This window comes from Oncorhynchus keta, unplaced genomic scaffold (genome assembly GCF_023373465.1).
Source record: "Oncorhynchus keta strain PuntledgeMale-10-30-2019 unplaced genomic scaffold, Oket_V2 Un_contig_16796_pilon_pilon, whole genome shotgun sequence".
Classification (NCBI taxonomy): domain Eukaryota; kingdom Metazoa; phylum Chordata; class Actinopteri; order Salmoniformes; family Salmonidae; genus Oncorhynchus; species Oncorhynchus keta.
This window is the reverse complement of record NW_026280121.1, coordinates 310,486-325,000: the sequence shown is the minus strand read 5'-3', so window position 1 is coordinate 325,000 and position 14,515 is coordinate 310,486. Positions and strand designations below refer to the sequence as shown.

Genomic DNA, 14,515 nt, shown 5'->3' with positions numbered 1-14,515 from the left:
TGCTTTGCCATTTTGACTTACATGCTGGTTGGAGCTAGCCTGGGTACCAGTCTGTTTGTGTCGTCACGCCACTCCTTGTCATGCCAAACGTGTTTGGGACCAGGCTAGGTTGGATCAAGGTGCTTGCAACACCAGAGTTGTGAGACGGATTCCCCATATGGGCCACAACATGCTGCAATACTGACCGTCTGTGTAACATCGGTACTATGGGCACTAACATCAGTATCTCCGGTGATGTCTTTCACAGCAGTAATGGTCGTCAGCTGAGTGAGGTCTTCATCCAGCTGCCTTCGCGCAAAGAGCTGCCAGAGTACTACGAGCTCATCCGCAAGCCTGTCGACTTCAGGAAAATCAAGGTAAATTAACACACACACTCTCATTCTCATCCCCCCTCTAATCTCTCTCTCTCCCCGCTCTCCTGTCTGCCCCTCCTGTAGGAGAGGATCCGTAGCCACAGATACCGGAGTCTCGGAGACCTTGAGAGAGATGTGATGCTACTCTTTCAGAACGCACAGACCTTCAACCTGGAGGGATCACTGGTGAGACACACACACACGTTACACTGGAATGAGTACACAACAACACAAGCACATCGATGACAATAGATGTAACAGTACATTAAATAAGTGAATGACTTTGTGTGTTTATCGACTTTAACTCACATCGTCCAGTAACTTCATTAGAGATGCTGATTACAGGAGTTGTAACTGCTCTTCCTGTAAGCCCTCTTGTTACTGTGTAAAAATGTATCAAGGGACCAGTCCTTTTTTGATCAACTTTTTTATTTGAATGTTTTGAAGCAGGTTAAGGCTGAATAACAATAAGCAGTGGACCAAATAACAATACCATTGTTGGCACAACTGCGTCTGTGTATGAGCCTAAAATAGCTACATCGGTCTATCGTCTGGTTACTGCCTCGTTCCCAGATCTACGAGGACTCCATCGTGCTCCAGTCGGTGTTCACCAGTCTGAGACAGAAGATCGAGAAGGAGGAGGACAGCGAGGGAGAGGACAGTGAGGAAGAGGAGGAGGACCTGGACGAAGGCTCCGAGTCAGAGTGTGAGTCATCACTGAAGAAAGGAAGTAAGGAATGAAGAAGCACAGGAAGGAAGAAGGAAAAAAATATATATTGAGAAAAATAAAGAATGAATGAAAGACAGAGAAAGAACGATTAAACCAGCCACCTCTGTGATCTTGCAATAAACTGTGTTGTGTTGATCCTGTGGTGTGTGTGTCTGCATGTGTATGATATGAATGTGTGTGTGTGTGTGTGTGTGTCTGCATGTGTATGATATGAATGTGTGTGTGTGTGTGTGTGTGTGTGTGTGTGTGTGTGTGTGTGTGTGTGTGTGTGTGTGTGTGTGTGTGTGTGTGTGTGTGTGTGTGTGTGTGTCCATCCTCTAGCCCGCTCAGTGAAGGTGAAGATCCGTCTGGGACGGAGAGAGAAGAGTAGTGACCGGGGGAAGGGTAGGAGACGTCTGGGACGCACCCGAGCCAAACCTGTAGTCAGCGACGACGACACTGAAGAGGAGCAGGAGGAGGTGAGGGGAGAGGAGGGGAGAGGAGGTGTGTGTGTGTTTGCACCTTCCATCTTCGATGTTTTGTTTTATAATCCCTCTGCAAAAAAATGTGCTGCACATATTGTGCATGGCACCCAGAAATATTCCCCCCTCTCTCTCTCTCTCTCTCTTTATATTTCTGTCTCTCTCCTGTTCCACCTCTCACAGGAACGCTCCCCCAGTGGCACCGATGAAGAATCCTAAATGGAAACTAGCTACTTACTCCAACTCTACTTCCATTATTACCAGGTTTCGTTCAACTCCATTTCATATCTACTTGGCACTGGGGAATTTCACTTCATATTGACGCCAACTCCCTCCCTCCCTGTTATGTACATTAGCACAGCTTTCATAACAACAACTACTGGACCTGAAGCACTGCTTAGGTGTGGAAAATAGACTAATTCTGCCTCATACTGTTAGTCGATCTAAACAAACTTGTTAATGTAATATGTGTCAATTACTAAAAGTGTTATTTATTATGTTTGGTGTATTTTGGGGGGGAAGTTGAGGCCATATACAGCGCCTTCAGTAAGTATTCATAATGCTTGACTTATTCCACATTTTGCTATGTTACAGTCTGAATTAAAAAATATTTTTATTTTTTTTGACACCCATCTACACACAATACCCCATAATGACAAAGTGAAAACATGTTTTTAGAAATGTTTGCAAATCTATTGAAAATGAAATATCTAATTTACATGACTTGAATCAATACTTTGTAAAAACACCTTTGGCAGTGATTACAGCTGTGAGTCTTTCCCGGTGAGTCTCTAAGATCTTTACACACCTGGATTGTGCCACATTTGCCTTTTATTCTTTTCAAAATTCTTCAAGCTCTGTCAAAGTGGTGGTTGGTCATTGCCAGACAACCTTTTTTAGGTCTTACCATAGATTTTCAAGTAGATGTATGTCAAAACTGTAACTCGGCCACTCAGGAACATTCACTGTCTTCTTGGTAAGGAACTCCAGTGTATATTTGGCCTTGTGTTTTAGGTTATTGTCCTGCTGAAAGGTGAATTCATCTCCCAGTATTTGGTGGAAGGCAGACTGAACCAGGTTTTCCTCTAGGATTTTGACTGTTGTTTCTTAAACTCCCCCAGTCCTTAACAATTATAATATGTAGAGTGGTACTCGGTAATGGATTTGCCCCAAAAAACATTGCATTGCTTTTACACATTTTTTGTAGTATTACTTTAGTGCCTTGTTGCAAACGGATTTAGTTTTATTCTGTACAGGCTGCCTTCTTTTCACTCTGTCATTTAGGTTAGTATTGTGGAGTAACTACAGTGTTGTTGATCCATCCTCAGTTTTCTCCTATCACAGCCATTAAAATCTGTAACTGTTTTAAAATCACCATTGGCCTCATGGTGAAATCCCTGAGCAGTTTCCTTCTTCTCCGGCAACTGAGTTAGGAAGGACACCTGTATCTTTGTATCGACTGGGTGTATTAATACCCCATCCAAAGTGTAATTAATAACTTCACCATGCTCAAAGGGATATTCAAAGTCTGCTTCTTTTTTCTTCTTTTTTTTTACCCATCTACAAATAGGTGCCCTTCTTTGCTAGACATTGAAAAACCTCCCTGGTCTTTGTGGTTGAATCTGTGTTTGAAATTCACTGCCCGACTGAGGGACCCCACAATTATCTGTATGTGTGGGGTACAGAGAGGGGGTAGTTATTCAAAAATCATGTTAAACACTATTATTGAACACAGAGTGAGTCCATGCAACTTATTATGTGACTTGTTAAGCACATTTTACTCATGAACTTATTTAGGCTTGCCATAACAAAGGGGTTGAATACTTATTGACTCAAGACATTTCAGATTTTAATTTCTTATTAAAAATAAATAAATAATCCACTTTGACATTATGGGGTATTGTGTGTAGATCAGTGACACAAAATCAATTTGAATTCAGGCTGTCACAACCAAATGTGGAAAAAAATCAAGGGGCGTGAATTCTTTCTGAAGACACTGTATGTGTGTGTTAATGGTCTATTTTGACAGAGGCCTTCTGTTAGAATTGCCACCGTTTCTTTCTGTGGTGGTTCTAGGAATCTGTGTACATTTGAGCAAAAGGCTCCGTCCTAAACTGACTTGAGTTGAAATGGAATTGACCCCAAGCTAAAACTGACACACAGTACCTGTCCATGTATTATACCATAACTCGCCCAGTAACTGCACCAGAGATGCTGCTTACAGTAGTTATTACTATACTATTACTATCCACTCTGTTATTACTGATGATTGTATAACAATTCATTAAGGGGCAAATCCTAACTTCCATTTAGGTCAAGTTTTCACTTAGTCTCACTTAGGCCTGGATTCAATCCAGAAGCGTGGATGATCCTCGTCATAGCGCACTTGACATTTAAAGGTAATTCCCGATTGAGCCACATAGGCAGCATTTACCGTGAATGCGGTCTCTGCCAACGCGGAAATGTTGCCTTTCAAAGGTGCATAGCCGGAAAGGGCCAATCGAATGAAATGTATCCCAAAGTCGCCCATTGACGCCGATAATGACCACGTGAACATTATATTTAAATGGACGTTAAGTTTGCCCCTAAGTATTAATAATACATTAAGTTATGTAGCAGTACGTGAAATTTCAAATGCTTCTATTTGGATGTTGTGCTGCTTTCTAGCGTAGCTGAACAAAATGTCAGACTGTTTGAATCGACTTTTTTGCACATTTTCTTCCATGTTTGTTGTTTTTAAGATGACGGACCAGAGGGACAGTAGTTCTTCTCTGTATTCATGTACGCTCATGGCGGTACGGTGTTAGATATCTATGGTGATGTCATTCTAGAGATTCATGTATACACTGAGTGTACAAAACATTAGGACCACCTTCCTAACATTGGGTTGCGTCTCCTGTTGCCCTCAGAACAGTTTCAATTGGTCGGGCATGGACTCTATATGGTGTTGAATGCATTCTACAGGGATTCTGGCCCTTGTTGACTCCAATGCTTCCCACAGCTGTGTCAAGTTGGCTGGATGTCCTGTGGATGGTGGACCATTCTTGATACATATGGGAAACTGTTGAGCGTGAAAAACCCAGCAGCGTTGCAGTTCTTGACACACTCAAACCGGTGCACCTGGCACTTACTACCATACCCCGTTCAAAGGCACTTAAATATTTTGTCTTGCCCATTCACACTCTGAATGACACACACACACACACAGACACACACACACACACACACACACACACACACACACACACACACACACAATCTATGTCTCTATTGTCTGAAGGCTTAAAAGTCCTTCTTTAATCTGTCTCCTCCCCTTCATCTACACTGATTGAAGTGCATTTAACAAGTGACATCAACAAGAGATCATAGCTTTCACCTTGATGCACCTGGTCAGTCTGTCATAGATAGAGCATGTGCTCTTAATGTTGTGTATACTCAATGTATGTGTGTAGGATACAATCCAATGTACTGTATTTTTTTTCATATGACAAAGTTAATGTTATGAGTAGGTCTGAGTGTTTTGTGCAATTATGTGACATGCCTGGATTTGAACCTTTTATTTAAAGCTTTTTCATCAAACTGTCCTCTTTTACTTTCATGTCATATAGTTCAGGGCCATCCTACGTCAATTGCTTCGATTTTTGGTGTAATTATCATTTGTGGAAAAGGTTTTAGATACAAGATAAATGATTGCCCAAAACACAGGGCCCTAGAAGAGGTATCAACCAAAGCGCCAGTATTCCACTCCTCATTCGATGTTGGGGAGCTCTGTATCGTGTTGTCATTCACTGGATCTTCAAGACTACAATACACTACAGTAAGGAAACCATTGAGATATATAGGCTGCAGTATTCATATTCAATTTCTTATAAAGAAACGTGATGATTTCCATTTGATTTCAGATCTACAGGTAATTGTGCTTTGTGCATGATGGTGTAATGGCAGTTCTTGTCCACAGTGAGGCGATCTCACTCAAACCTTCCGAGCAGCCTTTCCCAGCTGAACTGAGGTGTGTTCTTATCTTATTAGTAGACTAGATAGGTCAGATTAATGCCTTTTTTATTCCTTCTGTTTCCTTCTTCCGTCTGAGTGAATGAGTGTGTGTGTGTTAGTGGGGTATTTTGACAGAGGGAGTATGACTTGGAAGGGTTTCTCTCTGACAGAGAAACAGTGATGCGAAGAACACCTCTTGACAGGTCAACCTCAACCAAAACACATTTTATGTTATTCCACAGACACAAACTCTCATCAACAAGAGGTTGCAAGAGGTCCATTTAAGGTCAGGTGTCTCAGGTCAATTAATTCATGTCTTTCTATCTAACCTGTTTAAACAACATGGAATACGCCAATCAGAACTGATGTTTATTTTTGAGGCACATCGGGTGGATTGGGGCACCAGGCAAAGGCCCGTCACCTCATTGGGCAAAAGCTAGTAGGAGCAGCAGCCTTCTCAAATAGAACAGTTTAGGCCACTGATTTATTTATTTAGCTCGGATTTTTAGCCCATAGATGTTGTTGTAATGTTTGAGCCACTCAAATATCACATGAATAAACATTAGACATGTCAAAATGTATATAATTGTAAAAAAAGAACTACCTTTAATCTGCTAAATGTTCTGTCCGCCAACAAGGTGTGAACAGTTTGAAATAGACGCAGCGTGCGTACGGTGGGCGGGATGTTCCCCCAATGGGACCTGAGTGAAAAGGTTTGGGAACCACTGATTTAGGGGGTGAAATCGATTCTGACGCCACCCGTGATGTAGACTAGAACAGCATTCTGATATATTTTGCATTTATACCAATAGACTATTCGAAGGGGGACGCAGCTCTTTTTCGTTGAATGTTAAATGAAGCAGCCAATAGAAGAGCGAACGCGTGATGGCGGTAGGATATATCAGTTATTTATTCAGACCCATAACCATTCAATCTTCGTGAAGAGAAGTGAAAACCTTCTGAATCTAATTCATGTTCTACATTATACAGGGATGTCATAGGAATGATGAAGATGAGGACAACAAAACGTATTTCATTTAACTGTTGAAAGCGAGAAAGGAATGAAGCAACATTGGAGCGAGAAAGAGGGGATAGGCTAATAACATTAGGGGAAATATTATGAAAGGAATGGACACGTCAGTTTACTATTATTATAGGCCCTATTATATTTCAACATTTAAATCCAATTTGCTAGCCTATACTTGTAACTTTGTAGGCCGCATGTGCTGCACCAGAATCACATGTTCTCTTCTGCTTTATCATGGTTTGAACGATATGCATAATTCCAGTCCGTATAATACACTACAGTAATACAGTTCACACTCAAAAATATGAGTCTACTGAGCTAATTTCAGGTATTTACCCAAGAGAGCATATTGCTAGCTACATCTATGGGCGTTTGTGTTTTTTCTGTTGTGCCAAGCCTTTGTACATCATATACAGTGCTTTCCCGAATGTATTCAGACCCCTTGACTTTTTCCACATTTTGTTACTTTACAGCCTCATTCTAAAATTGATCACATTATTTTGTTCTCATCAATCTACACACAATACCCCATAATGACAAAGCAAAAACAGGTTTAGACATTTTTGCAATTCTATTGAAAATGAAATAAAGAAATACACTGCTCAAAAAAATAAAGGGAACACATCCTAGATCTGAATGAATGAAATATTCTTAAATACTTTTTCTTTTACATAGTTGAATGTGCTGAGAACAAAATCACACAAAAATGATCAATGGAAATCAAATTTATCAACCCATGGAGGTCTGGATTTGGAGTCACACTCAAAATTAAAGTGGATAACCACACTACAGGCAGATCCAACTTTGATGTAATGTCCTTAAAACAAGTCAAAATGATGCTCAGTAGTGTGTGGCCTCCACGTGCCTGTATGACCTCCCTACAACGCCTGGGCATGCTCCTGATGAGGTGGCGGATGGTCTCCTGAGGGGATCTCCTCCCAGACCTGGACTAAAGCATCCGCTAACTCCTGGACAGTCTGTGGTGCAACAGACAGTGGATGGAGCGAGACATGATGTCCCAGATGTGCTCAATTGATTCAGGTCTGGGAACGGGCAGGCCAGTCCATAGCATCAATGCCTTCCTCTGCAGGAACTGCTGACACACTCCAGTACATGAGGTCTAGCATCGTCTTGCATTAGAGGAACCCAGGCCAACCGCACCAGCATATGGTCTCACAAGGGGTCTGAGGATCTCATCTCGGTACCTAATGGCAGTCAGGCTACTCTGGCGAGCACATGGAGGGCTGTGCGGCCCCCAAAGAAATGCCACCCCACACCATGACTGACCCACCGCCAAACCGGTCATGCTGGAGGATGTTGCAGGCAGCAGAATGTTCTCCACGGCGTCTCCAGACTCTGTCACGTCTGTCACATGCTCAGTGTGAACCTGCTTTCATCTGTGAAGAGCACAGGGCGCCAGTGGCGAATTTGCCAATCTTGGTGTTCTCTGGCAAATGCCAAACGTCCTGCACGGTGTTGGGCTGTAAGCACAACCCCACCTGTGGACGTCGGGCCCTCATACCACCCTCATAGAGTCTGTTTCTGACCATTTGAGCAGACACATGCACATTTGTGGCCTGCTGGAGGTAATTTTGTAGGGCTCTGGCAGTGCTCCTCCTGCTCCTCCTTGCACAAAGGCGGAGGTAGCGGTCCTGCTGCTGGGTTGTTGCCTCCTACGGCCTCTTCCACGTCTCCTGATGTACTGGCCTGTCTCCTGGTAGCGCCTCCATGCTCTGGACACTACGCTGACAGACACAGCAAACCTTCTTGCCACAGCTCGCATTGATGTGCCATCCTGGATGAGTTGCACTACCTGAGCCACTTGTGTGGGTTGTAGACTCCGTCTCATGCTACCACTAGAGTGAAAGCACCGCCAGCATTCAAAAGTGACCAAAACATCAGCCAGGAAGCATAGGAACTGAGAAGTGGTCTGTGGTTGCCACCTGTGGAACCACTCCTTTATTGGGGGTGTCTTGCTAATTGCCTATACTTTCCACCTGTTGTCTATTCCATTTGCACAACTGCATGTGAAATGTATTGTCAATCAGTGTTGCTTCATAAGTGGGCAGTTTGATTTCACAGAAGTGTGATTGACTTGGAGTTACATTGTGTTGTTTAACTGTTCCCTTTATTTTTTGAGCAGTGTATATGATTGAGTACACCTGTGGTAAATTCAATTGATTCAATTTACACCTGTCTCTATAAGATCCCACAGTTTACCGTGCATGTCAGAGCAAATGACCTGGTCTGATGAAACCAAGATTGAACTCTTTGGCCTGAATTCCAAACGCCACGCCTGGAGGAAACCTGGCACCATCCCTACGGTGAAGCATAGTGGTGGCAGCATCATGTTGTGGGGATGTTTTTCAAGGGCAGGGATCGAGGGAAAGATGAACGGAGAAAAGTACAGAGAGATCCTTGATGAAAACCTGCTCCAGAGCGCCAGGACCTCAGACTGGGGCGAAGGTTCACCTTCTAACAGGACAATGACCCTAAGCATACAGCCAAGACAACTCAGGAGGGCTTCTCGGGACAAGTCTCTGAATGTCCTTGAGTGGCCTAGCCAGAGCCTGGACTTGGACCCGATGAAACATCTCTGGAGAGACCTGATAATAGCTATGCAGCAACGCTCTCCATCCAACCTGACAGAGCTTGAGAGGATCTGCAGAGAAGAATGGGAGAAACTACCCAAATAGAGGTGTGCCAAGCTTGTAGCGTCATACCCAATAAGACTCAAGGCTGTAATTGCTGCTGAAAGTGCTTCAACAAAGTACTGAGTTAAGGGTCTGAATACTTTTGTAAATTTGATATTTCTGTTTTAAATGTTTAATAAACTAGCAAAAAAAGTTTTTGCTTTGTCATTATAGGGTATTGTGTGTAGAATGATGAGGGGGAAACAACTATTTAATCCATTTTAGAATAAGGCTGTAACCTAACAAATGTGGTTAAGGTCAAGGGGTCTGAATACTTTCAGAAGGCATCGCGTGTATATATCTCACACACACACACAGTACCAGTCAAACGTTTGACACACCTACTAATTCAAGGGATTGTCTTTATTTTTACTATTTTCTACATTGTAGAATAATAAAGTGAATACATCTAAACATGAAATAACACATGGAATCATGTAGTAACCAAAAAACGTGTTAAACAAAATATGTTATATTAGATTCTTCAAAGTAGCCACCCTTTTCCTTGATGACAGATTTGCACACTCTTGGCATTCTCTCAACCAAAAAAAGAAAGAGATATCTAGCTTAAAGGAAAAATCCACCCAAAACCACTATTTTTTTTAATTTACAGTGTTAAATAACACTAATATGTGAGATCAATATTTTTGGTAAACAAATGTTTCATTTGGCATTATAATAAAATTGGTAGCCACCACAAAATCCATAATGCAGTGCTCTATTGGCTGGCTGGCTAGTTAGCTAGCAAACGTAGCGACACACAATAATACCAAAGACAATATCAGCATGTAAAGTAGCTAGTTAGTGCAGTTTGTTTAGGTGAGTTTGCAGCTATCAATTTAGGAGTCTACAATCTCACCATGTTCAACCTGCAGATCGATGTCCCACACAGAGTGGAGTCTGACATTCGCAACGGCAGATATACTTTTGAGGAGATGGGAAACGTTGCCCATGTTACGTCAATGGGACGCGCTCTCCTTCAAGGAGTGAATGGGAGTCTATTGGGCGCTAGCTCAAAAACCCAACATTAGCACACATTTCGTCAACAAGAAGTACAACATTACATATATTTTCCAAGATGTGAGAATAATAGGCAAGTTTCTCGACACCGAACCTTGAGAAGGGATTGCGATGATTAGTTTACCAACCCCGTAACACAGCACGACAACGTGAACGCGATTGGTCGACAGTCTGCTGGGTGGGGCGTTAATTGGATTCATTTCTCCTCTCTATAATATCTCTGGCAATGGCACCATGCAATACACCCTGGACTAGAGGCAGAATTTGACAAATGTACTAGACACTGTTAAATTCACAATTTCTCGAGAGGAATGATCATGGGAGTCAATTGGGCGCTAGCTCAAAAACCCAACATTAGCACATTTCGTCAACAGATATTGAATCGATAGAACATCACTGAAGATCAATGTGAGAGAAGACATCCTCCCGAGTTATGACATCAGCCAGTATTGAAATTCTGACATGGGCGACAACATTACATATATTTTCAAGATGAACCTGATGAATAATTAATGAATTAACTCTGGGGGATTCATTACACACTGCAGCAAATGTTGTTATGGTATGGAGCCTATATTTTTGTTTCTGGTTGATGTTAAGCCACAACATTAGGTCAAAGTTCAACCTTAACTGTTAATTAAAAACACATTTCATGTTTGTCCACAACATGACAAGGGGTCCAATACATTACTCACTATCTGACTGATATAAACAACCTGGATTACACCAATCAGAACTGATGTTTATTTTTGTGAAGCATTGACAGTAGCCACAGGACAGAGAACGGTCAGTGTAGTGTGCAGTCTTTCTAGGGAGGCGAGTTGATGGCAATAGAGTGTGTGTGTGTTTTGACAGGGGCCCAATGTTTGACTTGGAAGGGTTTCTCACTCTGGAGCCATGCTTCGAGGAACACTTCCTGACTTCAAGGAACCCCTTGTCTGGACCTCTGGAGGAACTCGCACACACACATCCAGAGCAAGTCTCAGCCAGCTGTTCACATCTGTCAAGGGGGAGGGGCGGCACGTTCATGTTCTCCCAGTTGGAGGGAGGATGGGAAGTGGGAAAGCCATGTGCCTAAAGCTAGCTCAAAGCCATGTGCCTAAAGCTAACCTAAAGCCATGTGCCTAAAGCTAGCTCAAAGCCATGTGCCTAAAGCTAACTCAAAGCCATGTGCCTAAAGCTAGCTCAAAGCCATGTGCCTAAAGCTAGCTCAAAGCCATGTGCCTAAAGCTAACTCAAAACCATGTGCCTAAAGCTAACTCAAAGCCATGTACATAGAAAGGGTCCTAAACGTGAGTAAGAACAGGTAGGGTGAACACTACCTAATTTGGAAAACAAGTTGTTGTTTTGAATGTAGAGTCCTTAGGATTGCTATCTAAAGGTCACATGAAAAAGGTTATGTGAAGTGAATCAATAGCCTCTGAGAAAATATGTTTTACACTCGCACACACCAACAGGGCCATACCAGATTAAAGTTAAAGCCGTCCTGTCCGTTACGAGGGATGGGGAGAGGTCCCATTTTCACAGGCCACATGAGTCTGTGTGTGAGTGCTAGTGTGTGTATGGACACAATGGTCATCACCCCTCTTGCTGTACCAAAGTATGAAGCACTTCTCAGAGTCAGATGTCTTAAACGTTAGGCCCTAATTGGAGCAGAGTGTAGTCCTCTTCCTCCCAACCTATCCTATCCTAGCACTGGAGACGCTATATACAGAGTACAGGGCCGTGGTGTCAGCTTCCAGTCCAACCGGCACATGGCACACTGGCTGCATCTATCGATCTATCAAGGACACACACACACACACACAATGTTACTTGATTGAAACCTACTGCACTGAAAACCCTGTGTTGTTAGATAATGTGATATAGGATATTGCTGGAGTGTTGCCCAGGCAGGATGTTTGGTTCCCACAAATGCTCCATGTTGCACTTTCTGTCTGAAAGCGAGATCAGTCGTCAGCCTCGGGGTTCGTTTAAGTTCAAGACTCTATTGTGTTTTATAGGAGTCAATGATTCAAATCAAACATTTAAAGTGCATTTAAAATCGCAACACACGTTACAGAAGTAAAAGCAAACGGGAGCAGTGAAAGGGATGCATGAAAGAACATAAAAAACACAAAGGATGTCGAAAACAACCAAATCCAAGGTGTGACAGTGGTGTGAACTACCTTGATTCAGCACCTGAGTGAGCCAACTCATCCAGCATGCAACAGTAGATAGGATGGAATGTGATGAAAATTAGTCATCGTTATCAACAAGAAGTGTAGGAAAGTAATCAACACTTCACAGTTTCTGTTGGGCAATCATTTTTGGTAACAGTAGTAGCCCTAACCCTACCTTCATGTCCACATCCCAGTTCATCATAACCCTACCTTCATGTCCACATCCCAGTTCATCATAACCCTACCTTCATGTCCACATCCCAGTTCATCCTAACCCTACCTTCATGTCCACATCCCAGTTCATCATAACCCTACCTTCATGTCCACATCCCAGTTCATCATAACCCTACCTTCATGTCCACATCCCAGTTCATCCTAACCCTACCTTCATGTCCACATCCCAGTTCATCATAACCCTACCTTCATGTCCACATCCCAGTTCATCCTAACCCTACCTTCATGTCCACATCCCAGTTCATCCTAACCCTACCTTCATGTCCACATCCCAGTTCATCATAACCCTACCTTCATGTCCACATCCCAGTTCATCCTAACCCTACCTTCATGTCCACATCCCAGTTCATCCTAACCCCTACCTTCATGTCCACATCCCAGTTCATCATAACCCTACCTTCATGTCCACATCCCAGTTCATCCTAACCCTACCTTCATGTCCACATCCCAGTTCATCCTAACCCTACCTTCATGTCCACATCCCAGTTCATCCCTAACCCTACCTTCCGCGTGTCCACAATGGTCATCTCCACTTCCGTGTCAGAGGATGAAGCACTTATCAGAGGCCTTGATAGTTAGACCTGAGATGGAGCAGAGTTGGCCCTCATCCCCTGACCCTATCCTTCATGGGCCTGAGAGTACAGGGCCAGTATCAGCTTCCAGTCCAACCCATATCATGGCCTGACATGTCTGACATCCCAGTTCAAGTACACAACCACTAAACATTCATGTTCAGTCATCCTAACAGTAACCTCACTGGCCACGTGTGTATGGACACAATGGTCATCTCCCTCTTACGCCGTGTCAGAGGATGAAGCATACTCAGAGGGTCGTCACTTGATAGTTAGACCTGAGATGGAGCAGTTGTGGCCTCCTCCCCTCTGAGACTATCCTATAGAGATGGGCCACATGAGATGTACAGGGCCGTGGTATCAGCAGCAGTCCAAGTTTGATAACCAGCATGGCAGTGACTGGCTGGAATCTCAAAAGATCTATCTGTAACTACGCATCAAAACATTCTACTGTTCATGCTCTAAACAAAGAGTAAACACTCAGGAATGCGGCACAGGTCCTAATCCAGGCACTTGTCATCCCCTGTGTTTTTACTGCAATGCTGTTACTGGATACTGCCTGTGCCATTAAACGTCACTCAAACAAATGTCAGGATGTTTGGTTCTTTAATGTTCTGTTGTACTCTGTCTGAGACTGGACATATCCAGTGTGAAGCTCGCACCGATTCATCCATGTGACAGTGGAGCCTTGATTCACGCAACCAAATAATCCAGCATGGCCCTAACCCAAACAAGACTGTAATCCACCTCTGGCCTGCTCGCCTCCCTACCACTGGGAGTGTAGGAATGTTCCCAGCCTCAGCCCAGTTTCAAACTTGGGCAACAATTCTTGGTAACAATGGTGGAACAAACCTAGTTTCATGTCCACATCCCAGTTCAGCAGTCAATCACCACCTCAGACACCTGAAACCCTACCTTTCAAGGAATACCTAGGATAGTTCAGCAGTAATCCTTCTCAGCCTCAACAAGTAGATGCACTAGTAGGTAAAGTATGTCCACTGTCATAAGGTGAATGCACCTTTGTAAGTCGCATCTGGATAAGAGCCCCTCAACCTAACACTAACCCTAGCTTCATGTCCACCTCCTAGTTCAACACTAACCCATGATTTTGGAATGAGATGTGTACCACATCCTAGTGTAACAAAGATGTGACCCTAGCCTCAACGGCTAACCCTAGCTTCATGTCCACATCCAGTCTTCAACCTAACCTCAAGTCCTAACACTCACTCCTAGTTTCCAATCCTAGTTCAACCCTACGTCACTTGCTCTG

General features: G+C 43.2%; 1 pseudogene; it reads left to right on the top strand.

Annotated features, from left to right (window-relative positions):
* The window catches only part of LOC118373369 (transcription activator BRG1-like), a 32,428-nt pseudogene extending 28,252 nt beyond the window's left edge, over nt 1-4,176 (top strand).
* The last annotated feature ends 10,339 nt before the right edge of the window (nt 4,177-14,515 follow it).